Below are 18,040 nucleotides of genomic sequence, written 5' to 3' on the forward strand. Positions count from 1 at the left end.
ATTCTCCACAATGAAACATATTTATAAATAGCAGTGCTTTTACTCTACCAGGAATTTCTGAATTATGCTCTCCATACTGTCTTACAAAAAGTCAGTATTCAAACTTGGATGTTGGTTGACTGGTCTGGGTTGGAAAGAGAAAGCTAGGGTAGAAGTTACAGGCTGCTGACCTCTGAGGACAGCTCCCTCCTACAATGTCAAGACAACAGGGATATACTTCTGTCATGACACTTGAGCTTCATCTCTTTCCTTTTCAGTTCTCCGTGGTCATGATGGGCAGCACTGTGCCAGCCTGCAAAGACACCCACTTCTAATCCCAGGGATCTGGGAATGTGCTATGCTATTTGGCAGGAAAGGGTTGATTCTATAGAAGGAATAAACATAGTTAATTATATGTCCTTGGAAGGGAAAGCTTATATTCTGGTTTATCTAGAAAGTACCAGTAAACCTGCCAAATCTGACCATGATCCATTTCTGTTGTTTTTAGTCACTGAATTAACTCATTCATTACACCAAACAGTGCCAGTCCTTTTGATTTAATTTTTCTCTTTAGTTTATGGTATCCTCATGCTTGGTGACTACCCCTGTTTCCCTACCCTCATTGCAATGTCTTACATTGCATTCTGTCTAAATGATAGTCATTGGTCCAGCGAGGTAGCTCAGCTGGGTAGTGGGCCTGCTTTGACATGCACATGACATAGGTTTAAACCTGGCCCCCAATGCACTGGAGGAAGCTTAGTTGCTGTGCTGTCTTTCACTCTTTTCCTCTGTCTTTCTATCTGGGAAAAAAAATCAAATTTGCTTTAGAGCCGTAAGATCTCAGCAGTAACCAAAAAAAAAAAAAAAAGATAGTTGTTACAAATGTAAATGACATCTACAAAGAAAATGCTTGGAGTCAGGATGCCTATGAATCTTCACTTTTGGGGCAGCATGGATAACAGCCCTATGTCCTGCTTGGGGTTCCCCCTCCACTATCTTTTGACCCATTTTCATTGGTTGATATATCTAGCTACCAATATACAGCTATTGTATCTTAAGGAGAAATGCTGAAACTGTCTTATTTAGCTAAAATAAATCTCATACTCAGTTTGGAAGGCATCTGTTTGCAAGGCCCAGTGGTACTGATATGAATAGAGAGAAGATACATTCCTGGAAATTAAAGGGCTCAAATAGATACATTTTCTCAGACTCACACACATGAGGCTGGCAGACTGTCAAAGTGAACATAAGTTTCAGATAGGGTAAAATCCCCACAATACATTTAGTAAGTCTTTGTTATGTTTTATGTATCAGCAGCTCCTCTTGAGGCACACATAATTGGTTTTTGTTTGCTAGATAAGATTCTAACTCACACCTTAGTATTCTGTAGGATTCACTAAGTTTTGATGTACATGTTCAGGATATAATAATTGAGAACCCTACAGGGTTCTCACTGTTAGTACCATACAGGTGATCTGTCACCAGATCATAGATTTGCACAATTGCAGGCCTGGGAGGGACCTTGGGGAATTCCAGGGCTTAAATCCCTCTTGTGCCTGAATCACCATTGACTCCCACCTAGGTGTGTCCAGCCTATACATAAATTCATCCAGCAGAAATTCACTAATATGGTGGCAACTATTACATTTAATTGGGCATATATATTTTTAAAAGTCTTAGAGGGGGAGGTAAGATGGCGACGGCCTGAGAAGTCGCTAACAGCGAGTGCTCTGATAGCATCGTCGGCAAAGGTAGGATTTTCTGCCTTTAGCAGGCCAGTCAACAAGGGGGGAGCACCAAAGAAGTGATTACAGTTTAATTTGGGTTAACAATTAGAGCAAAGGGGACACGGACTAGCGGGGCTCCAGAATTCCCAGGCGGCGCCAGGCAAGGCGAGTGTGCCGGGCATTGTCCTCCGCCCGCCCGGGAAGGCGGCTCCTCCGCCGCCAGTTGCAGAGCGCAGCGGGCAGAGGACCCAGAGAGAGCACTTTAGCTCGGGGGCTGCCTCTTGGGAGTCGCTAGGGTCCACCGCGACCCTGAGGGTGGATCCAAAGACTTCTTGAGTATAGCTCTCATTGGATCAAAGGACTTGGAGCTAGTTTTCATTTTTGAGAAATCCTTTAAAAAAGTCTGGAGGGCGGGGTTTCCCGGAAGATGGCGCCCGGAGAAGCAGAAGCTGCTAGCCTTTGAGCTCCGGACACATCTCGTGTAAACAATAGGATTTTCTGCCTTTAGCAAGCCAGCCAATAAGGGGCCATAACGGTCATACCAAGGATGTTTCTATAACTTAATTTGGGTTAAGAATTAGAGTAGGGGAAAAAATTCTTTTTTCTTTTAATTTTCAAGCATACATCCTTCACGCCGCCCCCCCCCCCCATAAGCAGTGCCTGGGACCAGCTACTAGCAGGATACCCCATACCACCAAACAGGGTTTTTTTTTTGTTTTTTTTTTCCTCTTTCCTTTTTTTTTTTTTTTTTTTTTTTTTTTTTTAATTCACTGATACACATTTGGGAAGTTCCTCGCACTGCTCTTTAATTACAACTCTACTTCTTATCTTCTCCCTTTTCTCTCTCTTATCTCTCTCTATCTCTCTTTTTTTTTTTTTTTAATCTTGTCATACACTTCTTTCTTCTTTGCCTTTCTGAATTTGTGAATTACTTTGGGGAAGAAATCTGACCCAGAGTGGACTCTCTATGTGTGTATCTCTGCTCTAGTTCCCTTTACACTCTTGTTACCCTTAGAATATACACTGGATAGTAGATTTGCATAACTGTCTATTCTTGCTATCCTCTCTTCCTTTTCTCTTTCTTCACTGGGATTTGGTTACTATTTTTTCACGGACTGGAGAAAATGTTTGGCTAACTGGTAACGATTAAACTCCTTCAATACTTACTTCAATTGCTACGGTTATTCCGGAGGTTGGTGAGTGCAATTGTCATAAAGGTATTTAGTACAGTGTTACTTGTGCTCAAAACACAACAACTGAGGAACAACAGAGCATTAAAAAAAAAAAAAAGAGAGAAACACATAAATTTAAAAAAATGGGTAGATTAAAAACAAATAAAACTGCTACCCCAATGAATGAAGACAAGAGCCCAGAAGAAACCACAAATCAGTCAGAAGTAACCATAGATAAGAAAAGTATGCAAGCAATAATAAACTTATTAATCACAGAAATGAAAACAACATTGGAGGAAAGAAATGGCAGTATTAGGGAAACAACAGTTGAGACCCCCAAGGAAAATACCGATTATCTTGAGACAATTAGAGAACTGAAAGCTGAAATAGCTGTAATGAAGAAAGAAGCTGAGGCAAGGGAAAGCAGACTAACAGAAGCAGAAAACAGAATTAGTCAGACAGAGGATGAGTTAGAGAAAACTAAGAAAGAGGTGAAAGAGCTTAAAAAGAGATTGAGAGACACTGAAAACAACAACAGAGACATATGGGATGATCTCAAAAGAAGTAACATTCGTATAATTGGCCTGCCAGAGGAAGAAAGAGAGGAAGGGGAAGCAAACATCCTAGAGGAAATAATACAAGAAAATTTCCCAGACCTGAATAACAGAAAGGATATCAAGGTGCAAGAGGCCCAGAGAGTACCAAACAGAATCAACCCAGACCTGAAAACACCAAGACACATCATAGTCACAATGAGAAGAAGTAAGGATAAAGAAAGGATCCTAAAGGCTGCAAGAGAGAAACAAAAAGTCACATACAGGGGAAAACCCATAAGACTTTCTGCAGATTTTTCAACTCAAACTCTAAAAGCCAGAAGGGAGTGGCAAGATATCTATCGAGCCCTGAATGAAAAAGGGTTTCAACCAAGGATTATATATCCTGCTAGACTTTCATTCAAGCTAGATGGAGGGATCAAAACCTTCTTAGACAAACAACAGTTAAAGGAGGCAACTATCACCAAGCCGGCCCTGAAAGAGGTACTAAAAGACCTCTTATAAACAAGAACATCACTATAATACTTGTAATATATCAGAGTAAACAAATTGTTTTTTAGAACAATGGCACTACAATACATTAAATCCATAATATCAGTAAATGTCAATGGCTTAAACTCACCCATCAAAAGGCACAGGGTGGGGGGATGGATCAGAAAACATAACCCAACCATATGCTGCTTGCAAGAATCCCATCTGTCACAACAAGATAAACACAGACTTAAAGTGAAAGGATGGAAAACTATCATACAGGCTAACGGTCCACAAAAAAGGGCAGGAACAGCCATTCTCATCTCAGACACGATAGATTTTAAATTAAATAAAGTAATAAAAGATAGGCAAGGACATTACATAATGATTAGAGGATCAATCAGCCAAGAAGACTTAACAATTATTAACATCTATGCACCCAACGAGGGACCATCTAAATACATTAAACACCTATTGAAAGAATTTCAAAAATACATCAATAGTAATACAATAATAGTGGGAGACTTCAATACCCCACTCTCACACTTAGACAGATCAACAAAGCAGAGAACCAATAAAGATACAAGAGAATTGAAGGAAGAGATTGACAGACTAGACGTCTTGGACATTTTCAGACTCCTCCACCCCAAAAAACTGGAATACACCTTCTTTTCAAATCCACACAACACATACTCAAGGATAGACCACATGTTAGGCCACAAAGACAGCATCAATAAATTCAAGAGCATTGAAATCATCCCAAGTATCTTCTCAGACCACAGTGGAGTAAAACTAACTTTTAACAACAAACGGAAAATTATTAAAAGACATAGAATTTGGAAACTAAACAACATGCTCCTTAAGAACCACTGGGTCAGACACTCACTCAAACAGGAAATTCAAATGTTCCTGGAAACTAATGAAAATGAAGACACAACCTATCAAAATATTTGGGACACAGCTAAAGCAGTACTGAGAGGGAAACTTATAGCTATACAATCACATATTAAACACCAAGAAGAAGCCCAAATGAACGAACTTACTACACATCTCAAGGACTTAGAGGAAGAGGAACAAAGGAACCCTAAAGCAACCAGAAGGACAGAAATCACTAAAGTTAGAGCAGAAATAAACAACATCGAAAATAAAAGAACCATACAAAAGATCAATGAAGCCAAATGTTGGTTCTTTGAAAGATTAAACAAAATTGACAAACCCCTAGCCAGACTCACCAAACAAAAAAGAGAGAAGACTCAAATTAATAGAATTGTAAACGATACAGGAGATATCACAACTGACACCACAGAAATCCAGAGAATTCTGCGAAACTTCTATAAAGAACTATATGCCACCAAGCTAGAGAATCTGGAAGAAATGGAACAATTCCTAGAAACCTATGCACTTCCAAAACTGAACCAAGAAGAACTACAAAATCTAAATGCACCAATCACAGACAAAGAAATTGAAACCGTTATTAAGAATCTCCCCAACAACAAAAGTCCTGGACCAGATGGCTTCACAAACGAATTCTACAAAACTTTCAGGAAACAGTTAATACCCATACTTCTTAAGCTATTCCATAAGATTGAAGAAACAGGAATACTCCCTTCCACCTTCTATGAAGCCAACATCACCCTGATACCAAAAGCTGATAGGGACAGAACAAAAAAGGAAAACTACAGACCAATATCTCTGATGAACATAGATGCCAAAATATTAAACAAGATCTTGGCCAACCGGATACAGCAACACATCAAAAAGATTGTTCATCATGACCAAGTGGGATTCATCCCAGGAATGCAAGGCTGGTTCAACATCCGTAAATCAATCAATGTCATTCATCACATCAATAAAAGCAAAGCCAAAAACCACATGATTATCTCAATAGATGCAGAGAAAGCCTTTGATAAAATCCAACACCCATTCATGCTCAAAACTCTACAAAAAATGGGAATAGATGGGAAATTCCTCAAGATAGTGGAGTCTATATATAGCAAACCTACAGCCAACATCATACTCAATGGAGAGAAGCTGAAAGCATTCCCCCTCAGATCAGGGACTAGGCAGGGCTGCCCACTGTCACCGTTACTCTTCAACATAGTATTGGAAGTTCTTGCCATAGCAATCAGGCAAGAGAAAGAAATCAAAGGGATACAGATTGGAAGGGAAGAAGTCAAGCTCTCACTATTTGCAGATGATATGATAGTATACATAGAAAGACCTAAAGAATCCAGTAGAAAATTACTGGAAGTTGTTAGGCAATATAGCAAGGTATCAGGCTACAAAATCAATGTACAAAAATCAGTGGCATTTCTTTATGCAAACACTAAATCTGAAGAAGAAGACATCCAGAAATCACTCCCATTTACTGTTTCAGCAAAATCAATCAAATACCTAGGAATAAAGTTGACCAAAGAAGTGAAAGACTTGTATGCTGAAAACTATGAGTCGCTACTCAAGGAGATAGAAACTGACACCAAGAAATGGAAAGATATCCCATGCTCATGGATTGGAAGAATAAATATCATCAAAATGAACATTCTCCCCAGAGCCATATACAAATTCAATGCAATACCCATCAAAGTTCCACCAAGCTTCTTTAAGAGAATAGAACAAACACTACAATCATTTATCTGGAACCTGAAAACACCTAGAATTGCCAAAACCATCCTAAGGAAAAGAAACAGAAATGGAGGCATCACACTCCCAGACCTTAAACTATATTATAAAGCCATCATCATCAAAACAGCATGGTACTGGAACAAAAATAGGCACACAGACCAGTGGAACAGAATTGAAAGCCCAGAAGTAAATCCCAACACCTATGGGCATCTAATCTTTGATAAGGGGGCCCAAAGGATTAAATGGAAGAAGGAGGCTCTCTTCAATAAATGGTGCTGGGAAAACTGGGTTGAAACATGCAGAAGAATGAAATTGAACCACTTTATCTCACCAGAAACAAAAATCAATTCCAAATGGATCAAAGACCTAGATGTCAGACCAGAAACAATCAAATACTTAGAGGAAAACATTGGTAAAACACTTTCCCATCTACACCTCAAGGATATCTTTGATGAATCAAACCCAATTGCAAGGAAGACCAAAGCAGAAACAAACCAATGGGACTACATCAAATTGAAAAGCTTCTGCACATCCAAAGAAACTATTAAACAAACAGAGAGACCCCTCACAGAATGGGAGAAGATCTTCACATGCCAGACATCAGACAAGAAACTAATCACCAAAATATATAAAGAGCTCAGCAAACTTAGCCGCAAAAAAGCAAATGACCCCATCCAAAAATGGGCAGAGGAAATGAACAAAACATTCACCACAGAGGAGATCCAAAAGGCTAACAAACATATGAAAAACTGCTCTAGGTCACTGATTGTCAGAGAAATGCAAATTAAGACAACACTAAGATACCACCTCACTCCTGTAAGAATGGCATACATCAAAAAGGACAGCAGCAACAAATGCTGGAGAGGATGTGGGGACAGAGGAACCCTTTTACATTGCTGGTGGGAATGTAAATTGGTACAGCCTCTGTGGAGAGCAGTCTGGAAAACTCTCAGAAGGCTAGACATGGACCTTCCATATGACCCAATAATTCCTCTCCTGGGGTTATACCCCAAGGACTCCATAACACCCAACCAAAAAGAGGTGTGTACTCCTATGTTCATAGCAGCACAATTCATAATAGCTAAAACCTGGAAGCAACCCAGGTGCCCAACAACAGATGAATGGCTGAGAAAGCTGTGGTATATATACACAATGGAATACTATGCAGCTATCAAGAACAATGAACTCACCTTCTCTGACCCATCTTGGACAGAGCTAGAAGGAATTATGTTAAGTGGACTAAGTCAGAAAGTTAAAGATGAGTATGGGATGATCCCACTCATCAACAGAAGCTGACTTAGAAGATCTGAAAGGGAAACTAAAAGCAGGACCTGATCAAATTGTAAGTAGGGCACCAAAGTAAAAACCCAGTGGTGAGGGGTAGACATGTAGCTTCCTGGGCCAGTGGGGGGTGGGAATGGGCGGGAGGGATGGGTCACGGTCCTTTGGTGATGGGAATGGTGTTTATGTACACTCCTAGCAAAATGTAGACATATAAATCAGTAGTTAATTAATATGAGAGGGGGAAATCAATTGTATGTCTCAAAGGTTCTCAAAAGACAAACTGAATCTTTTTAATAGATAGGCAACGTATTTGATATGCGGACTCTCTCAAAAGCCTAGACCAAGTAGATTAGAAGCTTCCAATAGCACAGCTATATACAAGATACTGGGTACTGTACAGCAAACCATAACAAAGGGACTTTTCAAAGTTAACCCAATTAACAAATAATGTGATGATAATATTAACTATTGATTGTCTTTTTGAAGCCTAAGACAGCAGGAACCTCACATCTTCACTATAGAGCCCCTACTTCCCCCAGTCCTGGCACCCATGGATAGGGCTCACTTTCCCGTATGCTTCTCCCAATCCATACCAAATAATATTGCATCCGTCGATCACAACCTAACCAAAGCAACGATTGCCATCTCAACATGCTTCACCTCAGAGTGTATCCAGAGACTTCACGTGTGGAATGACAACCCTTCAGCTTCATTACTCGGGTGAGACCTTTCCTTTTATAGTACACTCTAATTTCATCTCAGGTAGTTCACTTTCTAACAAAGTCCCATAACCTAGACATACACCAGTTTCTGTGAGAGAGAGCTTATGTGCACACGTATCCATAAACTACTGCAAAATATATACCTGAAAGCAGGATTACACTAGAGTTTGCAGTGAGTACCTCCCCAACACTTCCTCTCCACTATTCCAATCTTGGGATCCATGTTTGCTCAACAAATTGTTTGGCTTTGTATGTTAACTCTCTTTTCAATCACCAGGTTCCAGATGCCACCAGGATGCTGGCTAGGCTTCCCTGGATTGAAGACCCCACCAATGTGTCCTGGAGCTCAGCTTCCCCAGAGACACACCTTACTAGGGAAAGAGAGAGGCAGACTGGGAGTATGGACCGACCAGTCAACGCCCATGTTCAGCGGGGAAGCAATTACAGAAGCCAGACCCTCTACCTTCTGCAACCCTCAACGACCCTGGGTCCATGCTCCCAGAGGGCTAGAGAATGGGAAGGCTATCATGGGAGAGGGTGGGTTATGGGGATTGGGTGGTGGGAATTGTGTGGAGTTGTACCCCTCCTACCTTATGCTTTTGTTCACTAATCCTTTCTTAAATTAAAAATTTAAATAAAAAAAATAAAAAAAAAAAAAGAAAAAATAATAAATCATGAGGAAAACAGTTGATCCCAAGACCTAGCCAATATTAAACTTCTTGCCAAAGCAGCCCTGGCATTTGGCTTCATCACAAAGGCAATCCCATAGATGCAAAAGCATCTGCTCTCCCACTTACTGCTGATGTTAAAATGAAAGCTATTCAATAAAATATTTATGAGTATCGCTTCCACTGGTGGCTGGATGGAAATAAAATGGCGAGAAACCAAATTTCTAATAAATATATGAATAGCCACTCAGTTAAACCACTCTTCGACATGAACATCATTCACAATTCTTGATTCTTTTTCAATATGGGCTTGGGCTTTCTTGTCAGGAAACTAAAATTAAAATAATTCAGTTATCTACTACTGACGGCCTAAAATAAATGAGTTTTGTCACATTGGCAAAAAAAAAAAAAAAAAAAAAAAAAAAAGTCTTAGAATTTTCTTATATTTGGCCAAAACCTGTCCTCTGAAGACTTCTGCCATTACTGTGGCTATGCTTGCTGTGAATCCTGTATATTTGTTCTCTTAAATGTAGTGATTAGACAACACAAATGTCATCAAATAGAGATACAGTTTTATTGGTGTGATTATCTAATGTGTTATACCCTACCTGCTATGAGGGAAGCATTTTTCTTTAGAGAAAAATATGCAGAAAAAATATCTAGATAGAGATTGATGGTGATAGATATAGACTCAACCCTTGGGGCAGAGCCAAGATGACAACTTTGGAGCCACAGCTACCATGAGCTCCAAGAGGCAGCAGCTTGCACCCCAGGATCCACTGGATAGGGTTGGATACTTGGGCTGTCTGTAGGAGGGTGAACAGGGGCTGGTCAGAGTGACACCAAAATACAGTCCCATAACTCTTTCTTGGGCTGACAAATCCGAGGTCAGGGGAACAAAGGAAAATCCTTTGATTATTTCTGAGCTAACCCCCACCCCCACCCCAGTACCAGATCCCAGGGGCAGTGAGGCTGCTCCTAGCAGGCTCCCCACTGAGCTATTTTCTTTACCAAGATACCTGGTTCATCAGGGGTGTCATTTCTAGCCTCTTCCTTTGACTTCTCTTTTTTTGTTTTAAGTGGCTGAAGCTCTATTTGAGTGACAAAATACCCGACCAATCAGAGCCTCATCCCTGCCTGGGATAAGACTACCTGGAAGATTTTTTTTTTTTGATATTTCTTACAATTGGCTGTCTTTGCTCAGGCTGCCCACTGCCAATTGAGTGGTCCCAGCTGCAGGCTGACTGCAGTCAACAATAATTATACCCCTTTCCCATATTAGGGAGGTACTCTTTTCACTGATAAATCTTTCTGTCCCTTTTCCAGTCATAACATCACCTCCCCAGACAATAACTTGGATCCACTTGTATATCACATTTCAGGCTCAAAGAAAAAAAACTAGTATAGCTACAGGCCCTTTGAAATATAACTAAAATATGCCTACTAGCTATCTACAAAATGGAGGAACCCCTAAACACTTCATTTGCACTATTCCAGTCTTTAGGTCCATGATTGTTCAACAATTTGTTTGGCTATGTATGTTAACTCTCTTTTCAGCCACCAGGTTGAAAAAGATGCTAGCATGATGCAGACCAGACTTTCCTGGACAGATGACCCCACAAATGTATCTCTGAGCTCCGCGTCCCCACCCTACTAGGGCCACCCTATTAGGGAAAGAGAGAGGCAGGCTGGAAGTATGCATCGACCAGTCAATGCCCATGTTCAGCGGGGAAGCAATTACAGAAGTCAGACCTTCCACCTTCTTCATCCCACAATGACCTTGAGTCCATACTCCCAGAGGGATAAAGAATAGGAAAGCTATCAGGGGAGGGGATGGGATACGGAGATCTGGTGGTGGGAATTGTGTGGAGTTGTACCCCTCTTTTCCTATGGTTTTCTTAATGTCTCCTTTTTTAAATAAATTTTTAAAATTTAAGAAAAGATATAGACTCAACCCATATATGTTACTATAGTTTCCAATGGAAGGGATGGGAATACAGAACTCTGGTAGTGGGAATGGCGTAGGATTATATTCCTGCTGTCTCATTATATTATAAATCAGTATTAAATCACTAATAAAGTATCAAAAGGGCTATATTTGATAACAAAACTATACTGTTTGAAACTAAAAAAAAAAGAAAGAAAAGATACAGTACCATCTTGATCTTTTATGTAGGTGGCCCACCTAATGAACATTCACATTCCTGAAGGTGTACTTGAACTCCATAGAAGTGGTCCTCTGCTAATCAGTAATCAACACAATCTAAGAATCTGCTCTGCTCCAGCAGCCCAGTTGAGAGTTTGAGCCACTCATAAGTACAATGAGTGGGTCAGATTTGATCCAATGTATATTGCTCCTTTTGTGCTTGCAAAAGCTGAGGCCATAGATAATGAAAGTAGTGTGGCTATCTTTTTTTTTGTTTTTTCACTAAATAAAAGTTTCTTTTTTATTTAAAAAAGGAGACTTTATCAAAACCATAGGATAAGAGGGGTAAAACCACACAATACAGTAAGGTGTCAGACTACAAAATTAACATTCAAAAGTCAGTGGCATTCTTCTATGCAAACCCTATGTTAGAAGAAGACGAAATGCAGAAATCAATTCCTTTTACTATAGAAACAAAAAAAATAATAAAATATCTAGGAATAAACCTAACCAAAGAAGTGAAAGACTTGTATACTGAAAATTATGAGTAACTGCTCAAGTAAATAGAAAAAGACACGAAGTGGAAAGATATTCCATGTTCATGGGTTGGAAGAATTAACATAATCAAAATGAATATACTACCCAGAGCCATATACAGATTTAATGCTATCCCCATCAAGATCCCAACCAAATATTTTAAGAGAATAGAACAAATGCTACAAATATTTATCTGGAACCAGAAAAGACCTAGAATTGCTAAAACAATCTTGAGAAGAAAGAACAGAACTGGAGGCATCACACTCCCAGATCTCATATAGGGCTGTTGTCATCAAAACTGCTTGGTACTGGAACATGAATAGACACATTAACCAGTGGAATAGAACTGAGAGCCCAGAAGTAAACCACGACACCTATGGACATTTAATCTTTGACAAAGTTGCCCAGATTATTAAATGGGGAAAGCATAGTCTCTTCAACGAATGGTGTTGGAAAAAATGGATGGAAACATTCAGAAGAATGAAACTGGAGCACTATATTTCACCAAATACAAAAGTAAACTCCAAGTGCATCAAGGCTGTTAGACCAGAAACTATCAGATACTTAGAGGAAAATATTGGCAGAACTCTTTTCCGCATACATTTTAAAGACATCTTCAATGAAATGAATCCAATTACAAAGAAGACTAAGGAAAACATAAACCTCTGGGGCTACATCAAATTAAAAAGCTTCTGAACAGCAAAAGAAACCACTACCCAAACCAAGAGACCCCTCACAGAATGGGAGACAATCTTTACATGTCATACATCAGACAATAGGCTAATAACCAGAATATATAAAGAGCTTGCAAACTCAACCACAAGAAAACAAATAACCCCATCCAAAAATGGAGGAATGACATGGACAGAATATTCACCACAAAAGAGATCCAAAAGGCCTAGAAACACATGAAAAAAATGATCCAAGTCTTTGATTGTCAGAGAAATGCAAATAAAGACAACAATGAGATACCACCTCACTCCTGTGAGAATGTCATACATCAGAAAAGGTAGCAGCAGAAAATGCTAGAGAGGTTGCGGGGTCAAAGGAACCCTTCTGCACTGCTGGTGGGAATGTCAATTGGTCCAGTCTCTATGTAGAACAGTCTGGAGAACTCTCAGAAGGCTAGAAATGGACCTACCATATGATCCTGAAATTCCTCTCCTGGGGATATATCCTATGGAACCCAACACACTCATCCAAGAAGATCTGTGTACACATATGTTCTTAGCAGCACAATTTGTAATAGCCAAAACCTAGAAGCAACCCAAGTGTTCAACAACAGATGAGTGTCTGAGCAAGTTGTGGTATGTATACACAATGGAATACTATTCAACTATAAAAAATTGTGACTTCACCATTTTCAGCCGATCTTAGATGGACCTTAAAAAATTTGTGTTAAACGAAATAAGTCAGAAACAAAAGGATGAATATGGGGTGATCTCACCCTCAGTCAGAAGTTGAAAAGCAAGATCAGAAGAGAAAACACAAGTAGAACCTGAATTGGAATTGGTGTATTACACCAAAGTAAAAGACTCTGGGGTGCATGGGTCGGGTGGGGGGGGGAGAATACAGGTAAAAAAAGTATGACAGAGGACCTAGTGGGGGTTGTATTGTTATATAGAAAAATGAGAAATGTTATGTATGTACAAACTACTGTATTTACTGTTGAATGTAAAACATTAATTCCCCAATAAAGAAATAAAAAAAAGAAATTCAAAGGTCATGGAATGTCTAGTTGCTGAGTGATGAGTAAAGGCTCTCAGTGAAGACTTTCTGCAGGAGGCTTCAATGTAAATACACTTGAGGAGAGACAGGATTTGAGTAGATCAGTAATGGTGAAGAGGGGAAAGAAACTTTTTCTTTATTTATATATATAAAAATACTTCAGTGATTCCTTTCAATAGCTAGTTCCATTTCAATCAGATATTAAAATGGCAAAACATTGAAGTGCTGAAACCACTGGTAACATTTGGAAATCATTTTTTATTTTTATGTATTTTTAATTATTTGTTATTTTTAAATATTTTATTTATTTATGAGAAAGATAGGAGGAGAGAGAAAGAACCAGACATCACTCTGGCACATGTGCTGCTGGGGATCAAATTCGGGACCTCATGCTTGAGAGTCCAAAGCTTTACCACTGCACCACCTCCTGGACCACATATTTGTTATTTTTTAAAGCTCTATTTATTTTTTATAGAGACAGAGAGAAATTGAGAGAGAGATAGGAGACAGAGAGATACCTGCAACACTGTATCAGTGTTGATGAAGCTTTCTACCTGCAGATAGGGACTCGGAGCTTGAACCTGAGTCATTTATCACTCTAGTGTGTGGACTCAGCCAGGTGCTTCGATGCTCATCTCATCAATTAGTTATGCAGGTTTGAAGATATATATATATATATATATATATATATATATATAATATATTTATATATATATGTATAGATATGTGTGTGTGTGTGTACTTCTGAGTGATCATGATCTTATTAACATTCTCTAATGCAGTAGAACCAAAAACTATTTGGGTATTAAAGCCAAATCTTCTCTTCACATAAAACATGAGTGACTGTCTCCTTCGTGTAAGAAAGCTCAATACCAACTCCTTAAACTGAAATTATTGAGGCCTTAAATCCATATGGGTTATGCAGACATGACAGAAAGGGACTCTTTGTGTCTGTAATTTTTACAGTGTTTTAAATTTTTATTGATTTTCCACCAAGGGATCATACTGCCTCACTGATTATCTTGAAAGGCATTTGGAGATTCTTCAAGAAGATTGGCTTAACTCTAAAGTATTGTTATCCCACCATCTTTTTTTTTTCTATGAAAATTGAATCCCTTGGACAGAATTAGAATAAATAAAAGGAAGATTTTTACTTTTGCATAAAAAATGAGTTTGGGACAGGGGAGAAAGCATAATGGTTATGCAAAACTACTTTTAAACCTGAGGCTGCAAAGTCCCAGGTTCAATCCCCAGCACCACCATAAGCCAGAGTTGAGGGGAGCTCTGGTATCTCTCTATCTCTGTCTTTCTGTATCTCTCTCATTAAAATAAAACATATATATATAATATATATATATATGCCCACGTACATATAAATTTGAGTTTTAGGATTGTAGTAACAAGAGAAGTGCATCCCAAAAATCTTGAGACTTTAAACATTTACTGTGAATTTGTTTGCTAAGATTATTTAATAAATGGTATTCTCTTCAGGAAACGCAGTCTCCCTTGTGGTAGTAGTGTGACAAACATATTTTTATTATGAAAAAGTGTTCCCATAAAATTATGTGTAGCACATAAGTAATAAAAATAATAAAACATACAACACTTTATTAGAAATACTACCTCTTCAATTGGTTCTCTCAGAAAAGCTGTCATCAATTTTTGTCAAGCTTTTGTATCTATCGCTAGCCTATAGTACAACTCAACCACAATTTGACAAATGTAACTGTATCCCAATATACTCTTTTCCCAATAAATTTTTCATGTTTAAATCTGATACATGATTATCAATAAACTGTATTTTTCCCTCATACAAATTTCAGTCAGTAAACTGAACCATCTTTCAGTTTCATCATTTCAATTGGCAGAAATTCACTTGTTTATCAATTCTATGAGTAATTTTTTTGCTGAATCAGGTGATAGTTCACATATACTGGAAAAGATTTTTAATTTTTGTACTATTCATAAGTATAATGGCAACAGACATAACACCTTTTTGAGTTTCATCTATAATACTAATATTTTTACCATCACTTCCTGATGTCTTGACAATGAATCAAGCCCTGATTTATAGTGCTTCCAGATTCTTATGGTATAAATCCTCCCACTATAGATGACATCAAATTACCAGCAAGGTGTCACTACATATGAGGTTGAGAGGAGCTGTGCAGTGGAATATCACACAGAATTTCCCTTGTGTAAATACAAGAGAAACAATGCTAACCCCACACATAATGTAGTCAAAACAGGTAGGCAGTAGATCTTTACTACCGGCCAATTTCATACTGTCATATATATTAGGGAGCCAGAATTCTAGGTAGTTTGAATTTTTACAGTGATATTTTCCAATTATAAGCAATAATAGATGATAGATAAGTAGTTAGAGGGGTAAATAACAGAAAAAAAGGCAGATAGATTGATTGACAAATCAAATAGAGAAGATGCAATCCCCCTCTACCTCCTGTCCCTTAACTCTGACATCCACTAATTTTACCAAAGATATCTTATCTATCTTTTCACTTTAAAGTAATGGCCTTCCAGCTCATGCTGCTGCACAGAGTAGGTTGTCAACCATCTATTGGCAGAAGATAGTTGTTTGTGGTGGGCACTGAACAGCTATACATGCATTTGGTGGCTTTGAGATAGGTGAGGATACACTGAAGTGGCCAAAAAGAACAAGAGATGGAAGCAGACAACATTGTACTTGTACAAGGACCCAGGTTCAAGGCCCCAGTCCACACCTGCTGGGAGGAAGCTTCCTAAGCTGTGAAGCAGTGTTGCAGATGTTTCTCTTTCTCTTCCTTTCTACCCTTTTCCTCTTAATTTATCTTTATCGCTCTCCAAAATAACTGAAAATGCACAGAAAATACATGAGATTATATCTAAATCAGAAACTGGTCTTATGTTCAGTTTGTATCAGGATCTCTCAGCAGTATGGTCTGGATATCCTGGAGCAGTGAGCTTCTGGGGAAGACTAATAGAGAGGTTTCAATGCTTTGTAAGCACCCAGCTCTCATTTTGGGTAGAGTACTCATCTCTTGGTTATATTATTGGTCACCATAAAGCAAAGGCCTGTCTCAAGAGAGGGCTAAGGTGACTGGAAGCTTCAGCCCAACAGAACTTTGAACTCTAAAACAGTGTAATAGAAGGTTTGAGTCTACGTGTCTCCAATCAAAAATGAGATATTGAACTAGGACTAAGCTCAGTCCATGCCACATCAGGCTCCACAGTCACAACTGTAGGTTGCACCTGAAATCTCACAGATAAGCCCACCACCCTGCCCAAGAGAAGCAGGAATGCATAGATCCATATATGTCCTAATGCCCCTAATTCTTGGGCTTAAATGTGCAGAACAGTCATTCAAGGAGTTGTCTCATGCAGAACCCTGTACTGTACCTCAAAGACTGCTTCCATCTATCTGGAGAGAGCCTAAGAGGTATTGTTGTTGTTGTTTGTTTGTTTCTAATAAAAAGGAAACATTGACAAAACCATAGGATAAGAGGGCTACAACTCCACACAATTCCCACCACCAGAACTCTGTGTCCCATCCCCTCTCCTGATAGCTTTCCTATTCTTTATCTCTCTGGAAGTATGGACCCACGGTCGTTGTGAGATGCAGAAGGTGGAAGTTCTGGCTTCTGTAATTGCTTCCCTGCTGAACATGGGCGTTGAAAGGTCGATCCATACTCCCAGCCTGTCTCTCTCTTTCCCTAGTGGGGTGGGGCTCTGGGGAAGAGGGGCTCCAGGACACATTGGTGGGATTGTCTGTTCAGGGAAGTCTGGTTGGCATCATGGCAGCATCTGTAACCTGTTGGCTGAAAGGAGAGTTAACATACAAAGCCAAACAAGTCGTTGACTAATCATGAACCTAAAGGCTTTGAGCCAAGTCAAATCACTCAGGAGAAGGTGCTCTAAGCATACCCTTTATGAAAAATTCTAAATCCCTAAGAGGCAAGGTTTTTCTCTTTCTCTTTAATTAGCACCACCACCATCCAGTTGTAACCTTGACTAGAAATTTTCCTGCAGCATGACCAAAAAAGTGTGGTCTTTAATATGACCTGACTGAAGAGAGTAGAGGTACATGCATAGTACACTACTAAGCTGAAAGAGAATGAATGTTTACTGTGTGTGTACTTTGTTCTCAGCACTGCGCAAGACTTTGTAGAAACTGATCCCCAAGTTAAGAGCTGGTCATTGGGAAGGGGATAGTATCAGATGTTATTTGTGTGGAATGCCTCTTCTGTGCTGATACATAGCAAAATATTGACTCAGTTTCCCTGGGAATCCACTGAGTAGATACTATACATATCCTTAACATTGGTTTATGGATGAACAAAGTCCCTTCACAGTACACAGCAGGGACTGATAAAAGGCCTTCCAGATCTGAGGACAGGACATCACTACCAGGTTACATTGCCCAGCACGTTGGT

The sequence above is a fragment of the Erinaceus europaeus genome, chromosome X, assembly GCF_950295315.1.
Source record: "Erinaceus europaeus chromosome X, mEriEur2.1, whole genome shotgun sequence".
In the NCBI taxonomy this organism is placed as follows: Eukaryota; Metazoa; Chordata; class Mammalia; order Eulipotyphla; family Erinaceidae; genus Erinaceus; species Erinaceus europaeus.